We start from the raw sequence: 15,966 nt of genomic DNA, 5'->3' as shown, positions 1-15,966 counted from the left end.
TCTTCAAGTGGCCTTTTAACCAAGGGAAGAGGCACGCAGTGAGATGCAAATAGGTCTGGGCTCTCATTAGCGGTGGAGAGTTTAGATAGATTACCACCACAGAAGCCTCATTGTCTCAGCTGATCAGCTTTCTTTTGTCGGCGGTCACATTCCTTGAGGGAAGTCAGAAATATTGCATTTAAAGTGTCTGGCCACCCCACCCGCAGTCTTTGATATTCAAATGAAACAAGGCCCTGTACAAACAGGCGCCGTACCCAAAGTAAATCAGAAAGAACCCCCCCCCCATTATCCCCCCTGCTCCCACATGAAAAGAGCCCGTCTGACATTCTCACAGCGAGAGGTGAGGCACACTGGAGCAATGTTGGTTCGATGTCATGGTGGGAAGGTATTGCTTTGTGGAAAAAAGGTTAGTGTCTTCCCCTTACTTGCCGGGATAAAGTGCAAGTGGCCCAGCATGGGGCGGGCAGATGAGCTGGACCGTCGCAAAAAAATGAATTCGCCCCGCCCCTGATGCATTCCCCTTTTATTATTGTCACGCTGCTCAGTTTGTTTTGCCTTCAACGTTCTGGTGAACACAAAAGGCCCCCAAGCGCCGAGGGGCCCAAACGCGAGCAGAAGAACGGCAAGATGGTTGTAACAGCCGCCACCAAGGCATTGCATCGTTGGGAGTCCGGAAAGTGTACCGCTGTTGATCAAAAAATTAACAATTGGGGAGAATTTTTTTTTTTTTTAGATGCGTTTTGGACTTTTGTCCACATGCACAGACTATATTTTACCAGTCTTTGCTAGGCTAGGCTAGCTCTACGCCAGGCCTGGGCAACTTTTTTGCCTCGGGGAAAAAAATGTGTATGGGGGCTGGTTTATCTATTTTTTCTTACAATAATGTCTGAATATTAAAAACGTTATGACAGACCGCCTTAAAAAACGGAATGGAATTTAACATTTTTTTTTACTGAATGAGACACCCAGAATGTACATGAAAATAAAGAATGTGGGACTTACAATATTTACTATGAACAATAAAACACTGAATATTGACAACATATGAACGTCACTCCCCCGCTCGATCGACATATTTTACAATCAAGCAAAACGCAAAAAAAATGCAACAAACAGCCAAATATGAATGCGAAGGCTAAAAAATACCCCACCTACGATCTGATACATCTGATACATCACAAAGCTTTAGAACTTTGTTGTAAAAATCTCCTTCCGTGTCTGTTCCTGACATCCACATTTCAGGCTGGCCTCTCTGGGAACACTCTGTGGAAAAAGCTCTCACCCACACTGTTTGGTGCCTCCTCTGAGCTGCTGTGACTTAGATTACCATAGTAACTAAATAGATTACCATAGTGAGGAAGGGGGCGTGGCCCGCGGGCCTGCACCGAAATGGGGTGTGCCAGAGCCTGCCTCGAAGTCAGCGACAGGTTCATAGATGGCCCAGGTGGGCCTTGTTACCTGATCACCTGTCGCTCTGTAAAAGCAGCAACCAGGAGGAGAGATGTATATTGTGGAGGTTGCCTTCCAGGGGGTTCTTTGGACCACCAGGCACCGACATGATAACACGGTTCAGGTTCAATACAGTTTTATTTTTCGATAAAGTCTGTGGGTTGCTTTCCAGCAATTGTCTTTTGTGCCAGTGACAGGCCCGCTCTCGCTCTCACGCCAGCTCCAACGACGTCTCGCCTCCTGTTTGCTGCTTATACAGAGTGACAGGTGATTAGATAACAAGGCCCACCTTGGCCATCCACGCACCTGTCGCTGACTTCGAGTCCGGTCCTGGCACACCCCGTTCCGCTGTAAGCCCGCACGCCACGCCCCTTGCACACATAGTAGCTAGTATATCAAGCAAAAACACAGATTCCAACCATTGAAATACTTTGTATAGTTCAAGACTTACAGTGACTTGAAAACATCACTGCACATCATAATGAGGGCTATAGTTTCCATCTTAAAGATCTAAAAAAATGATTTGGGAATGTTCGGCGGGTCAGTTTGAAAAGCTTAACAGGCCTTATGCGGCCCCCGGGCCTTATTTGCCCAGGTCTGCTGTATGCTGTGGCGCCACATGAGGCCTTTCAGTATCTTTATACTGAAGAGCCTCATTTATTGTGGCTCCCTTTGCAGAGCTTGGAGATGTTTTAACACCAGAGTGTGGGGAGTGTGTATTTTTGAAAATAGTGGTATTATTTACGACTTCCTGTGAGGCCGTGATTGTGTATAGGTTAAGTCCTGAAGGCTGAAGAATGCTCCTCCCCGTCCCCTCTGACGTTTATAGGTCTTTCATGGGGGCTGATGAGTGACTTGCAATTCTCTTCCAAAACACTAGAAGGCAGTGTCTTCATGAGTAAGCAAACCACAATTCTTAGCTATAAGTTTCCTGTGTTTTGTTAGTAATTGCAATAAACAATGGCAACAGAACCGACATCCACATTGCTGTTGAAGCTGGAACGGTCATGTTTCTTGTCTATATTGGTCCAAAACCAAAGGAAAAGACGTTTACCAAAGTGACCGGAAAATGGTGTCCAAAAAAAGCCGACCAAACACAGCTTTGCGTTCTGCGTTGTAGCTGATGTGAAGCTATAATTTTTGGATCTGTCACAGAGACTATGTGACATGGGAGAATATTTTAGCCTTGACTGGGGATTGGATAAGTGAGATGAAGGCAAGAAAAAAGGGACCGGTGTGTGGCAACAGAGACGAGTGCATAAAGTGCTTGTTAAAGGGGAACTGCACTTTTTTTTGGAATTGTGTTGTGTCCTAATGAGAGAATGGAACACATATTTTTTTTTTTTTTTTTTTGCACTCTAAAGATTAAAAAACACTCATTAGCATACAGCTAATAAGAGCAATCTTAGTCTCAATGTCACTCCAAGACCCACCAACAATACTTCATTTATGTTTCATAACATGTATAATAACCACGTTGTAGCGACATTATTATGGTAAGAACAAACATTGAGTAACTGTTTTTGCATAGATATGCTATGGCATTAGCCGTAAGCTACCTTCTGTGTCAGACGCTTAGTGGTTTTTCGAGTTTGTAATGCACACCAGTTTGCACTGACTGAAAAACATGAACAATCATATTACAGTATCTGTAAAGTGCTAGCCCACATTTCATGTTTTGCTTGTACACAGCTTGCTTGACAGCGTATGCACTGTAGTTGTAAGAAGGATGATGTGCTGGATGTATCATGATCAATATTATATTGATGCACTCAATAGACAATTGTATGTTTGGTCAAGTTAGCCGAAGACATTTTTTTTCCAGTTGATTTGGGGTAAGTGGAAAAAAGTTTCTAACATTGCAGTGTTTTTTAGTGCTATCAGTTTGTAAATTCTTTAAGCAGTGTCAGGACTATGACTTGGATTTGTTTAGCTTTTTCGACACAGAGGGAATTTGGAACGAGCCAGGCGAGAATGTGAGTACATGATTCATTTATTTACACACTATAATAAAAAAGGGAAAACGAAGGGCACGCTCAGTGGCGGATAATGATATATACTAAACCCCAAACAAAACAGCACAATGGCATGACTAAATACAAATAAACAAAAGATATTATCAATGGTACAAAACAAATCAAAAACCTGCACAGAGGCATAAATATAAACAAGATCTTACGTGACGTGGTCAAATCAATAATCAGCGCGGCAAGGCGAGGTAGGTGCGTGGTCATCAGGGTTCGATACAAAGTCCGGTAGGTAAAGCAAGTACACAAGCATGTAGCAAGTAGTAAGCACAAGCAAGCAGTACAGCCTAAGCAAGCAAAGTTCCCAGGACGAGGACAGAAACAGAATGGTATAAATAATGACTGTGATGATGATTACTAACAGGTATGAGACTGAGGACAGGCGCGTGACTTGGAGACCACATGGAAACTAATGAGTAACTTTGGAAACATACAAAACCAGGAAGTGCAAAACGGGAAACAAAAGTCCAAAAACAAAACATAGACATAATCAAACATAAAACTGATTTACAGGCATGACAAGCAGTGTCTTCTTAGCCAAATTCAAAAAGCCTTCCCATCAATGATAACGTGTGCCACTCAATTTGAGCTTACTCTGTTTCTATAACCAGCAAATTTTCCTCTATATATTCAGCTTTAAAAAAAAAATCCTCACTAGTCCATAAGATTAGCAAATCCGTTGCTATGAGTAATGAAATCTGTGCGCCCAGGAAAATGCTTAAAATGACCAAAATACTGTATATTTTGTATATATTACCTTTGTCATCAATGTGTCTAATACTACATCAATAAATCAATCAATGTTTATTTATATAGCCCTAAATCACAAGTGTCTCTAAGGGCTGCACAAGCCACAACGACATTCTCGGCGGAGATTTCACATAAGGGCGAGGAAAAACTCACAACCCAGTGGGATGTCAATGAGAATGACTATGAACAACCTTGGAGAGGACCGCAGATGTGGGTGACCCCCCCACTCTAGGATGGATGTGGAGTGGGTCTAGCATAATATTTTGAAAGTCCACTCCATAGTGGATCTAACATAAGAGTGAAAGTTCAGTCCATAGTGGGGCCAGCAGGAGACCATCCCGAGCGGAGACGGGTCAGCAGCGCAGAGATGTCCCCATCCGATGCACAGGCGAGCGGTCCACCCCGGGTCCCGACTCTGGACAGCCAGCACTTCATTCATGGCCACTGAACCTGTGCCCCCCTTCCACAAAGGTGATGGGGGCAGAGCAGAAAATAAAATAAACAGCAGATCAACTGGTCTAAAAAGGGGGTCTATTTAAAGGTGAGAGTATACAAATGAGTTTTAAGATGGGACTTAAATGCTTCTACTGAGTTAGCATCTATAACTGTTACCAGGAGGGCATTCCAGAGTACTGGAGCCCAAATAGAAAACGCTCTCTAGCCCGCAGACTTTTTTTTGGCTCTGGGAATCACTAATAAGCTGGAGTTCATTGAACGCAGATTTCTTGCCGGGACATATGGTACAATACCATCAGCAAGATAGGATGGAGCTAGACCGTGTAATGTTTTATACATAAGTAGTAAAACCTTAAAGTCACATCTTTATATATATATATATATATATATATATATATATATATATATATATATATATATATATATATATATGTAAAATACATGCTGAGTATAAAAACGACCACAATAGTAATAGAACAGGGGTGTCAAACTCAAATACAGAGTGGGCCAAAATTTTAAACGGAACAAAGCCGCGGGCAAAGGTTGAACAAATTAACCTTTTAATAGGGACCCAAACAAGTTTCGCATTAAATATTGAACAAGCAAGGCTTATATAACTTTAGTGACATGCAAAATCCAGTTTCAAATAATAATAATAATAATTTAAAAAAATATCAATGGCATCTCAAATACAATTTTAATAAAAATGTAATGCCTTTTTATCTATTTGCAATTTTCTGAGGTAAATGTACATTTTCTTCCACAGGCTAATAATAAATTTGAAAATAAAATAACAATAAAGAATGAGCTAAACATTCAAGCCTTGAAGTAGCAAAAGAAAATGCATGAATGAAACGTTAATTATTGGTCAGTTTGCTGGAAGTTTCCTGGAAGAGTTAGTGCTGCAAGGGGCTCTGGGTATTTGTTCCTTTGTGTAAAGGGCCAAATTAAATTACAAGGCGGGCCAGATTTGGCCCACGGGCCAGAGTTTGACACCCATGTAATAGAAGATAGAAATAGAATCATTCAGCGCTTGCAATATGATTTATCAAGACTAAAATTGTTCTGCGCCCGCTGTTTTGCGTCTTCATTTAGCATGTTTAAGATGTCTGTGAGAAAGAAAGCAAGCTTGCTGCAAAGACCGATGACAGACGGAGGATCTTCCATCCTATGTCTGTCTGTAAACCTTTTTGGACTGTCAAAAAAAAAAAGGTAGGAGATCGTCTTTTCGGCAACAATGTATTATCATCTTTATAGCTGCTGGATAATAAGAGGCTGGTTAAAACAAATTCAATACATTTTCATGTCTGTTGGCGTGTTTTTAGTGGTGTTATTTTTTTGTGTCGGAAATATGTTATAATAGTATATTTCCTATGTGAAAAAACCTTTTGCAATATGCATTTTCTTGCACCATCACAACACCACAAGGTCTTCCTATGTAAAATATAATCCATGTTCAGTGCTTTGGCCATATCGTCTACAGATAAAAAGTGGACGACCGGTCATTCCCATGCAGCTGGAATGCAAAGATTTGCTGCCATCCAGATTGATGGTATGCAATTAAGGCCCTGGCTGTCACTAAGAGGCTTTGCTGGCTGATTAACTTGTAGGGCCCTTGCATCCGAAGAGGTCAACTGAACACAATTAGCCTATTTTAAGGGGATGATTTTGGCTGCTTGCTTAAAGCAAGGTGAGAGCAAAAAGAATAATAAGAAGAAGCGTTGCAAATCAGAAAAGTGGAAACGGGTCATCGTCTCCTCTTGTATGGAGATGACAAGAATATGTATTCAGACAAGTATAACCTCCAGTTGGTGTCTTCCCACACTAATCAAGGTGCGAAATGATGCTGGCTTCTTCAGTAAAATGTGATGCTTTGAAGAGGTTCTTAGTCCGTTTGTCCGCCCCCACCCCTATGAACACATTCCGTGCGTCAGGAAAAGGCCTCCAAATCCAATTTCCATGCAGGTTGCATTGCCAGTGATACAATGGGAGCCATCGCCCTGCGCGGGCCTCTTTCAAATCGTTCAAAACATTGCACATTTCTACCCATCAGGATGCTTTTAGGGCATGAACTTGAAATAAGTACGTGTTTCAAGGCAATTGGACTTTTTGTCTACAGGTAAATTAAGTTTTCGGTGGCTTGAAATAAGAATGTTAGTGTCTTACAAACTGTTTTAAAGGACAATGTGTGCAAGTGAATGTACAAAACCCCAAACCAGTGAAGTTGGCACGTTGTGTAAATTCGTAAATAAAAACAGAATACAATGATTTGCAAATCCTTATATTCAATGGAATAGACTTCGAAGACAAGATATTTAATGTTCAAACTGAGAAACTTTTTTTTTTGTTTTTTTTTTGCTATTAATCATTAACTTAGAATTTAATGGCAGCAACACATTGCAAAAAAGTTTGCACTGGGGCTTTTTTTTTTTTTTGCATATTATAGTCTGTCGCACTGATACTGGAGTTGCTTTTTATCTCATTGTACCTTTGTATAGTGACAATAAAAGGAATTCAATTCTATTCTATTCTATTTTTACCACTGTGGTACGTGGCCTTTCCTTTTAACAACACTCAGTAAAAGTTTGGGAACTGAGGAGACCAATTTTTGAAGCTTTTCAGGAGGAATTCTTTCCCATTCTTGCTTGATGTACAGCTTAAGTTGTTCAACAATTTGTTGTCGTATTTATCGTTTATTTTGCGCCACACATTTTCAATGGGAGAAAGGTCAGGACTACAGACAGGCCAGTCTAGTACCCGCACTCTTTTACTACGAAGCCACACTGTTGTAACACGTGCAGAATGTGGCTTAGCATGGTCGTGATGAAATAAGCAGGGGCGTCCTTGCTTGGATGTCAACATATGTTGCCCCAAAACCTGTTTGTACACTCCAGCATTAATCATGCCTTCACAGATGTGAAGGCATGATTAATTAGTGCCCATGCCTTAGGCACTAATACACCCCCATACCATCACGGATGCTGGCTTTTGAACTTTGCGCCTATAACTATCCGGGGGGTTCTTTTTTTCTTTGGTACGGAGGACACTGCATCCACAGTTTCCAAAAACAATTGGAAAGGTGGACTCGTCACACCACAGAACACTTTTTCACTTTGCATCAGTCCATCATTGATTAACTTATTTGAAACATGTTGCAGGCCGGCTTCAAGGTGGAAGAGGCGTTAGTGCATCTGCCTCACAATACGAAGGTCCTGAGTAGTCATGGTTCAATCCCAGGCTTGGGATCTTTCTGTGTGGAGTTTGCATGTCCTCCCAGTGACTGTGTGGGTTCCCTCCAGGTACTCCGGCTTCCTCTCACCTCCAAAGACATGTACCTGGGGATAGGTTGATTGGCAATCTAAATCTAAATCTAAGTTTTTTTGGGGAATGGGGGCACGCACCAGTCAGATTGATTTCAATTAATGAATTAATTAATTTGATTTGAGATACAAGTGTTTCAAGTTAGGGGCTCTATTACAAAACCAATTAAGCTAATAAAGTGACGTGCTACTTATTACACAGTATAATATATATTCTGAAATCTGAAAAATATTTGTGCAAATACCTCTTCTTCTACTGAACCTGAACACAAAATAGATGAAAAAAATCAAGTTAGATTAGTTAATAATGATATTAATTGTGACGCGTTGGTCGCATGGTGATGCGGGTTTTGTTCTCCCAAGGATGCAGATGGGTTTGGACACAGCGTCTAGGTAGAAAATGATTTATTTTAGAATAAAAGAGACTTAGACGAAACCAAAAGAGCTAGAATGGGAGCTAGGAAACACTATAGGGCCTTAGCATGGTAGCTAGGATAAACAGAACCGAGAACAAACGTTGTCACTTGTTGCGTATGGCAAATTAGGAAGCAAGACAGAGTGAAGGGAGAAGGCAGGCTAAATAATGACAGTAATCACAACACAGGTGCGTGGCAGGTGGAAAAAATGACCAACCATGGAAAAAAAACCGAGAGGCGCACAAACCGGAACCAAATGAGTCCAAAACAAACTAAAAACACAAAAAGACTCAAAAATCTAAATCAAATATGATCCGGGCAGCGGATCATAACAGGACCCCCCCTTAAGGGACAGATTCCAGATGTCCCCTGGAAAAACTTAAAACCACCCTAACTATAAGACAATTCATGAATCAAGGGAGGGCGGAGGGAGGACATGGCAGAGGGTCGCTAGGCCACGTGTCCCCGAATCCACCGGGGACAAGTCAGGTGGTGGCGGATAATGGAACGCTGCTGCTGCAATTGTCGAGGCGGGCAACCTCGAAAAGGCCACATTGGTGGCCACCGAGAAGGTGGGCGTGAGTGGCGCCAGAAGATCAGCATCTTGCGAGTTTTGAGACAACGTCTTGGGTGTCGCTGCTGTTTGCGCCACTGGTGTCCATACACTGACCTCCGAGAAAGCCACTTGTAGGCCCCTGATTGCTGCCCGCGCAACAGGCCAGCTCGAAGTCGCTGAGATGTTGTCGCGGAAGCAGGAGGCGGCGCCGTCAACGCCGTGGAAGCAGGAGGTGGCGTCGTCGTCGTCGTCGTCGCGGAAGCAGGAGGCGGAGCAGTCGTCGTCGTGGAAGCTGGAGGCGGAGCCGTCGGCACCGCGGAAGCAGGAGGCGGAGCCGTCGCCGCCGTGGAAGCAGGAGGCAGAGCCGTCGTTGCCGTGGAAGCAGGAGGCGGCGCCGTCGCTGTGGAAGCAGGAGGCGGTGTCGTCGTCGCCGTAGAAGCAGGAAGCGGTGTCGTTGTCGCCGTCACCGTGGAAGCAGGTGCTGGTATGGGAACCAGCTTTTGAGCAGGTGCTGGTGTGGGAACCAGCCTTTGAGCAGGTGCTGGTGTGGGAACCAGCCTTTGAGCAGGTGCTGGTATGGGAACCAGCCTTTGAGCAGGTGATGGTGTGAGAACCAGACTTGGGGCAGGTGCTGGTGTAGAAACCAGACTTGGGGCAGGTGCTGGTGTGGAAACCAGACTTGGGGCAGGTGCTGGTGTGGAAACCAGACTTGGGGCATTTGTTGGTGTGGAAACCAGACTTGTGGCAGGTGCTGGTGTGGAAACCAGACTTGGGGCAGGTGCTGGTGTGGAAACCAGACTTGGAGCAGGTACTGGTGTGGAAACCAAGCTTGGAGCAGGTGTTGGTGTGGAAACCAGACTTGGAGCAGGTGCCGGTGTGAAAACCAGACCAGGAGCAGGTGCTGGTGTGGAAACCAGACTTGGTGCTAGCCTTGGACTCGGACTTGGTGCTGGTGGCCTAGCCGTAGGTTGTGGCTTGGCGTGCCGAATGACTGGTGGTGGTGGCCGCGCCGGAAGTTGTGGCTTGGCGGGCCGAAACACTGGTGGTGGTGGCCGCTCCGGAGGTTTTGGCTTGGCTGGGCGCAGCTCCCAGCACTAGCCCCCCCTCAAGAAGCGGATACCAGACACGCTCCCTGTGGACTGGAATCGTCCCTAGGGGTGTGTGGAGGGAGGTCAGGGGGGGGAGGGTAGACTCCTTCCCTTTCGATTGTCCAAAAATTCTTCTCTCAACCCCCACCTGAGGTTGATTGGGAGGGAGAGAGGAAAAGGCCACTGATGTGGGCGGGGCTTGAATCCTTAGGGGCGGAGTCCAAAATTCAGGTGACTGGGATTGACTAGACCTGCATTTAAAAAAAATGTCCTGATAATGTCTTATTGTAGCGTTAAAGTGATTTGGAACTGGCTGAGAGACAGAATTAACAGAATTTAAAAAAAATTATTCGTCTCTGACGTCATCACCGGTGGACGGGGTGACGTCATCGGGGGGCGTCAATGGAATGACGTCATCCGCGCCGGTCTCCAGCTGACTGACAGCCCATTCAGTAAAATGTTTGGCATGGTGACAAATGGGATAACCAAACATCGGCGGGGAGGAAGACTGGGCTGCTTCCTGATGGCTGTGTTCCGGAGGGAAGGATTGCCGGAAAGGTGCGTCTCTTTCGCGAGCCGAAGCCTTCTTATGGGACTTCCGCTTTTGCTGACGCGTGCGAGCGGGCTGAGAGTGGACTTCCCCGGGCCAGATGGAGTCGATCGGGACCGGAAACCCTCCAGGTTCCTACATCATGTCTTCATCTGGCGAAACGCGGAGCATCTCTGCCTCCATTGCTCGGAGTACAATCCACACACCTTCATCGACCTCCGACATGCCCGCAGCGAGAGAACTTCTTGATGCTTGCTTCCTACTATGCCGCGTTGGTCGCATGGTGATGCGGGTTTCGTTCTCCAAAGGATGCAGACGGGCTTCGGACACAGCCTGCAGGTAGGAAATGATTTATTTTAGAATAAAACAGACTTAGACGGAACTAAAAGAGCTAGCATGGGAGCTAGGAAACACTATCCTAGCATGGAAGCTAGGATAAACAGAACCGAGAAAAAACGTTGTCACTTTTTGCGTATGGCAAATTAGGAAGCAAGACAGACTGACAGGAGAAGGCAGGCTAAATAATGACAGTAATCATAACACAGGTGTGCTTCAGGAGCAAGCGGCAGGTGAAAACAATGAGCAACCATGGAAAAAAAATGAGAAGCGCACAAACCGGAACCAAATGAGTCCAAAACAAACAGAAAACACAAAAAGACTCAAAAATCTAAATCAAAATATGATCCGGGCAGCAGATCATAACAAATAATGGATTAGATTTTGTATTACGCTTTTTCTATTCTATCAGCAAAAAGGAGAAGCTGAAAGTACAGTTAAATTGAAATAAAACAATACATTGTTATTTTTTTGTCATGTAGGCAGATTTTTTTTAATTCTTTAAACCTTGATCTTATACTTGATTACATTTGTAATATTGTGTCAGTAAAACTGAGTTTTTTTATGTGTTTAATATCAAAGACCCTATGTCTTTATTCTTGTGTATAATAATTGATAATGTGTGTCCAGTCATAGGATTTATGAGTGTTTCATCTCAAATTGCAAACAAGCAGCTAAAAAAACAGTTTTGGGTTAAAAACGGTGTCATGTAAACATACTTTGGCTTTAAACTGCACCTCCTGCAGTTTCAGGCTTCCTCTGTGCGAGTTGTGTTTGTGTGACCTTTCCGAGGGTCAACCCGCACCCCCGCTCGCCTCCGCAGTGGCTCGGAACAAGTAAATCAATTAAAGCAAAGGGGGAATGTGCCAAGGCAGCTATACACTCCTCTTGAGCCTGCAGGATCAGAGTTGGAGGGCCGGGCCAGAACCTGTTTCAAAAAGCAAATCGAGTTTCAGACTGATTCTCATGATAGTCTGCCAACATGGCTTCTTCCCCTTCTGCACTTCCTCTTCTGTGGATGTTGCCATGGCACCCACATAGCGTGATGGAAACTCTATTTTTCAAACCTAAATAGTTACGTGTTGCTGCACTCGTCACTAATAAGGGCACATTTCTTAAAGGCCTACTGAAACCCACTACAACCGACCATGCAGTCTGATAGTTTATATATCAATGAGGAAATGTTAACATTGCAACACATGCCAATACGGCCGGTTTAGTTTACTAAATTGCAATTTTAAATTTCCCGCGAAGTGTCCTGTTGAAAACGTCGCGGAATGATGACGCTTTTGTTGACGCGTGCTTGTGACGTTATTGGTTGTAGCGGACATTTTATCCCAGCACCACTCATGGCTAAAAGTCATCCGATTTAATCGCATAATCACAATACGAAGTTCCTGCAGTCCTGGGTTCAAATCCAGGCTCGGGATCTTCCTGTGTGGAGTTTGCATGTTCTCCCCGTGAATGCGTGGGTTCCCTCCGGGTACTCCGGCTTCCTCCCACTTCCAAAGACATGCACCTGGGGATAGGTTTATTGGCAACACTAAATTGGCCCTAGTGTGTGAATGTGAGTGTGAATGTTGTCTGTCTATCTGTGTTGGCCCTGCGATGAGGTGGCGACTTGTCCAGGGTGTACCCTGCCTTCCGCCCGATTGTAGCTGAGATAGGCGCCAGCGCCCCCCGCGACCCCGAAAGGGAATAAGCGGTAGAAAATGGATGGATGGATGGAATTACACAGTGTTCTGGACATCTGTGGTGCTGAATCTCAAACTCACTTCACCTGGGTTCTACTGGAAGCAGAGTCTGGGTTATGTTGGGGTATTCAACAAGAAAAGTTTTGTTGGACGAATTCCAATCTTCTCAAATGTCTTCGTATTTATTTTTTAACAGAAAATAAGATGAAAACGAAAATAACAAATTATGACTTAATAAGAAAATAAGTTGATACATGTTTGCGGATGTGGAATATATTTGATGTCACTGTCGTGTTCAGCCGGAGTCTGTACAGAAAACTTCTCAATGCAGGGAGAACGCACACTTGCCAACCCCCCCGAATTTTACGGGAGACTCCCGAATTTCGTTGCCTCTCCCGAAAATCTCCCGGGACAACCATTCTCCTGAATTTCTCCCGATTTTCATGCGGACCTGAGTGATGATATTATATATATATATATATTTATATATATATATATATATATATATATATATATATATATATATATATATATATATATATATATATATATATATATATATGTGTGTGTGTGTTCTCATCTTAAACATGTTATGATGGCAAAATGAACATTGATTACTATTTTGCATTCAAAGAACTATATATATATATATATATATATATATATATATATATATGTATATATATATATATATATATATATATATATATATATATATATATATATATATATACACCATATTTCCTTGAATTTCCGCCGGGGTGCTAATTAATTTAAAACCTCTTCTCACTCCTGCGCTTACCAAAGGCATGCAGTAAAAATTAGAGTGTGATGTAAGCTTGGACCTTAAATCCTACTGAATAGCTATTAATCGTCTTCCCTTTATGCGATTTCAAATTACCGGTATTGAAATCAGCCTCCTCCATTTTGAAAATGGTGACAGGGGAAGTGTCACTCGTGTTGTCACAAGTTTGACCAGGCGGTAATACTAGGCAAGCGCTAATTATTTTGCGAAGCGAGTTTGACCTGGCAGTAAATCAAGGCAGGCGCATACTATATGCCCTGCGGCAAGTCAAGGAAATACAGTATATATATATATATATATATATATATATATATATATAAATTTGGGGTGGGCAAGTTAATGCGCTAATTACGAGTTAACTCATCAATCTATTAACGCCAACAATTATTTTATCGCACATTTGCGTATGTTTTTTACATGCTTTTATTTTTTTAACACCTTTTCTTCACAAGATGGCGGCGCCCGGACGGGCTTCGGCGTCGAGGGGCTCTTGGTAAAGATGGAACATTTGGCAAAAATACCGAACAATTCTTCAAATTTCATGACTGGCTTACAGCGTGGTCACTCCGGGATCACTTACGACCGCTAGACAATTCTGGATGTGGATAGATCGGGCCGTTTTGGACTGAATGACGCGTGCTTGCTAGACCGGCTAGCTAGCATGGGAATACATTGCCGGCTACATCCAGCGGCCTGTGAAGCAGCGGAGTATATGTGTTGTCTGTCTATTTATGAATAATGCAGACGAGGCGTGTTGGCTGAGTTCTTAACGTTTGCTTTCAGAGCGTGCATATCACAACATACAAGATGCCGTCATGGCGACACACAACCTATACCGGGCTACCGCGCATGCTCGTCATTCCTGTTGCATGCTGGGTAGGGTAGTTCTTTTTTTCACTGGCTCATTACATCACAATATAGTACCATGTATATGATGCGTTCAGTTTATCAAAGCACCAAGCAAACAATTGGAAAATTACCATCATATCAATTCCTAGATATGGTCGTATTTATTTTAAGTGCACTACGCATAATAAACACAAAATTATTAATATTGGTATTACGGATAATTTGATCAAAAATTCCCTAAAACAGCCCACTACATATAATATAGGTTTTTTAAACATAAGATCCCTGATAAAAAAATTTTTTTCTGCTGTTACCTCAGAAATTGCCTGTTCAGATGTTATGATTGTGGCTCAGAGATTTGTATGTAGATTATATTTATTTTCCATAACAAACAGGATAACTTAAATACCCTGGCAGTGGCAATAAGATTAAATGTTTGTATTTACATTTTTTGAGTTGATTTTCATAAAATATGCTATTTAACTGCTACTGTTTAACAAGGACTGATTTAAATTGTGTTTGCACAACAAATGTTTTGGCGCTTTTGTTCATGTGGGAGAATATTCCAATAAAGGTGCACTACACACTACTTTTGAATTCATTATTGGGCTTTGCGTATACAATGCAGTCAATCGCGATTAATCAGAGAAATAGTGCGGTTAACTTCGATTAAATTTTTTAATCGTTGCCCAGCCCTAATATATATATATGTATATATATATATATATATATACATATATATATATATATATATATATAATTTGTTCAAAATTAGTATTCCCTAAGAAAGTTAAAATAAAACCATATTCTTAGTATCAAAAATCAACCAATAAGAACAGTCTTCATTGTATCAAACATAAAAAGTGGATTAGGTAGTGCCTTTAATACTGCATTTGAAATGTGCAACCAGTGGTGATTCATCACCAAACGCATGCTCAGAAAAGTAGCGTCAGATTTACCGCCCGTCCGAGCACCCACTGAAAGAAATGTAGATTGGCCCCAATGCTATAGAGACTGTAGTGGGTGCAAGTGCAAGCTATCCAAGTAGCATGTGGTTGCATGACTTGAATAACTCGAATAACTTTGCACGACTACTTTCGCATGGTTACTAATGAAAGGCTAATTGAACACGACAGCTTGGATAGCGTTGTTAGTTTTCCACACCTTTTGGCAGCATTTGATGACTTTGCGGGAGTGAGAGAACACATCCTGGTTATCATATTGAATAACATTTGTTTTACTAACACAACTTTTGTGTTTACATTTGATAATAGATGACTTACCTCGCCTCTGGACGTCCCTCAATCTGGTGCTTTCTCGACAGGTGCTGCAGTATCGAACGTGTGCTATTGTGGGATGCGAGTTCCACTTTGCAATGTTTGCATACGACTGCGTTCTTTTTCCGTTTTAGTGTGAAGTGTTTCCACACTTTAAACAACTTTTGTCGCTGCTTAATTCCCTCGTTTTGCTATGGCTCTTGTCCACTGATTTTTTGTGCGTCTGTCGGCGAAAAGGTTTTCTAAACTCAAGCGTATTTAAAGGGGAAACTTATCACAATTTCAAAAGGGTTAAAAACAATAAAAATCAGTTCCCAGTGGCTTGTTGTAATTTTTGAAGTTTTTTTCAAAATTTTACCGGTCCTGGAATATCCCTAAAAAAAGCTTTAAAGT

At 42.5% G+C, this 15,966-nt stretch overlaps 1 long non-coding RNA gene across 1 annotated transcript; it reads right to left on the bottom strand.

Annotated features, from left to right (window-relative positions):
• Positions 1-1,568: 1,568 nt before the first annotated feature.
• Positions 1,569-3,787, bottom strand: LOC133552359 (uncharacterized). The gene is made up of 2 exons (XR_009806680.1): positions 3,629-3,787; positions 1,569-1,836 (listed from the first exon to the last, which is right to left on the bottom strand). It is a non-coding gene; the product is annotated as an uncharacterized LOC133552359 (long non-coding RNA).
• Between the last annotated feature and the right edge of the window lie 12,179 nt (positions 3,788-15,966).

This window comes from Nerophis ophidion, linkage group LG05 (assembly GCF_033978795.1).
Source record: "Nerophis ophidion isolate RoL-2023_Sa linkage group LG05, RoL_Noph_v1.0, whole genome shotgun sequence".
In the NCBI taxonomy this organism is placed as follows: Eukaryota; Metazoa; Chordata; class Actinopteri; order Syngnathiformes; family Syngnathidae; genus Nerophis; species Nerophis ophidion.
The sequence above is the reverse complement of the archived record's forward strand: the minus strand, read 5'-3'. Positions and strand labels throughout refer to the sequence as shown.